Source organism: Rhagoletis pomonella, unplaced genomic scaffold (assembly GCF_013731165.1).
Source record: "Rhagoletis pomonella isolate Grant_MI unplaced genomic scaffold, Rhpom_1.0 Rhpom_scaffold_00008, whole genome shotgun sequence".
Lineage (NCBI taxonomy): Eukaryota > Metazoa > Arthropoda > Insecta > Diptera > Tephritidae > Rhagoletis > Rhagoletis pomonella.
This window is the reverse complement of record NW_023458562.1, coordinates 23,383,479-23,386,039: the sequence shown is the minus strand read 5'-3', so window position 1 is coordinate 23,386,039 and position 2,561 is coordinate 23,383,479.

Sequence of the window (2,561 nt, the reverse complement as noted above, 5' to 3'; positions counted from 1 at the left end):
GTGTCCGCCATATTGGATCCGCCATTTTGAATTTTGAAAAAATAATATCATATTCGTAATTAGCGACCCCGAAAACCCCCGAGTAACGAGTTTCAAGCGAATCCGATGAATTTTTCCAAAAGGTGTCCGCCATATTTGTTTTCTGGGGTTATATCAAAACCCTGAACTGATGGGGTTAAATGGACCTCGGATTCGGATTCAGCGACCCCAAAAACATAAAGTACACATAGTGAGACCTTTGGGTCAGAACACTAATAGACGTTTATCTACTGCTAGTCGACACTCGCAATAGGGGCGTAAAATCAATTTTTTTTCGTCTAATACCCAAAATCGATCTATCATTGCCGAAGATATCACATATAAATTTCGGTCCCGATTGAAGTGTGGCACAGGATTGAAAGTTCAGATTACCTTATGACGACGTCTAAAACATTCCCACGACAGTCGAGTCTACTAACCGGAACGACCCAGATTTATATTTGGCCAAGGACTGTCACTCCAGCAACACTCCTCAAAAACTCTTTGGGGGGCTTGTATGCTGCTACAACGACAACGACGACATCTAAAAGCTGGGAAGAGCATCTGAAGACCTGTAACTTCACCTCTGATGTGAGTAAGCTTTGGTCAACCGTGAGGTCACTGTCCAATCCGACGAAGCACGACGACAGAGTCGAAATTTCTTTCGGCGACCATGCTTCCTCGGACCCGGAGCGATGCGCGAGCTAATTTAGCCGGCAGTTCATACTGCATCCTCCGGTGGACAAAGCCAAACGTCGAGTGACCAGAAGGCTGCACAAACTGCCAACAACCTGTGCCCCCCTTGCTTTCACTTGCGGTGAAGTTCAGGTGGCCATCGGGAAGGCGAAAACCTCCAAAGCTATGGGTCCCGACGGAATATGCATGCTGATGCTGAAAAATTTGGGTCCTGCGGGGGTAGCGTACCTAACGGAGGTCCTCAATTTGTCTATGGCCACTCTCATCATCCCAGACATCTGGAAGGTGGGGAGAGTGGTCCCACTGCTCAAACCGGGGAAACCTGCCAACAAAGGAGATTCTTATCGGCCGGTAACACTCCTTTCCCCGGTAGCGAAGACACTCGAGGCCTTGCTACTCCCGTACTTCACAAACCACTTGACCCCGGCGAAGCATCAGCATGGTTTCCGTAAAGTGCACAGCACAACAACAGCACTTAACGCCATAAACACTCAGAAAACTCGTGGCCTTAACCGAAACCGTCCCTGTGAGAGAACGATTCTAGTAGCGTTGGACTTGTCAAAGGCGTTTGACACCGTCTGCCATTCCACGCTACTAGAAGATATAGAAGCTTCCTCTCTCCCACAGAGGTTCAAACGGCGGTCGGCAAATTATCTGAGTGGTCGACACTCGTCGGTAATGTTTAGAGACAAATCGAGTAAATGTAGAAAAATAAAACAGCGGGTTCCACAGGGTGGTGTCCTTTCCCCGCTACTGTTTAACTTTTACAATTCAAAGCTCCCTCAACCACCAGAAGGAGTCTTGATTGTCTCTTATGCCGACGATTGCTCGATCATGGCGACTGGGAATGGAATTGATGACCTGTGTTCGAAAGTAAACGGGTATCTCTCCGAACTTTCTCGCTTCTTCACTGCAAAGTGTCTAGCCCTCTCCCGTACGAAAGCCTCCGCGACCCTGTTCACAACCTGGACGGAGGTCAGGCTACCGCTGGGGATTCACGTCCATGACACACCAATTCCGACGGTGAATAACCCCAAAATACTCGGAGTAACATTCGACAGCCTGCTCTCCTTCTCTGCGCACGCAACCGCTATTGTCAATAAAGTACAGAGCCGCAACAAGGTCCTCAAGTCGCTAGCCGGCAGTACTTGGGGCAAAGACAAAGAAACGTTGCTGGCAACATACAAGGCAATAGGCCGGCCGGTTTTGAACTACGCAGCGCCAGTGTGGTCGCCAGGGACTAGTAGGACGCAGTGGACGAAGCTACAGACTGTACAGAACACCGCACTCAGGACAGCGACAGGATGCCTCCTGATGTCGCCTGAACACCATCTACACGGCGAGGCGAAAATGCTCCCCGTAAAGGAGCACAATATAATGCTCTGCGAGCAGTTCCTGATCGGGAGCCACAGAAGTCGCCACCCAAGCAGACAGCTGCTTGCAGAGGAGCCCTCGCCTAGGCACGTCAGGAGGCATCTATATGAACTGACAGACGAAGTCCAGAGGTTCATCAAGCAACCTCTGGACCCGACAGCTTATCGACAGGCCCTGAACGGCATTCACAGGGACTCAGTCTCGAGTTATGTAGACTCTAGACCTGTGAATGCCGTTCTAGGCATACCACCCCCGGACATAGACGAGACGGAGCTTCATCTGCCTCGGGAGACCCGCACAACACTTGCACAACTTCACTCCGGCTACTGCAGCAGGTTGAGCTCCTACCTGAGTAGGTTGAATGAGGATGTGCCGAATGAGTGTCCGGCATGCGGAGAGACCCCACATGACTCGAAACATCTCTTCGCATGCCCGGAAAACCCGACAACCCTAACGGCCTTGTCCCTGTGGAC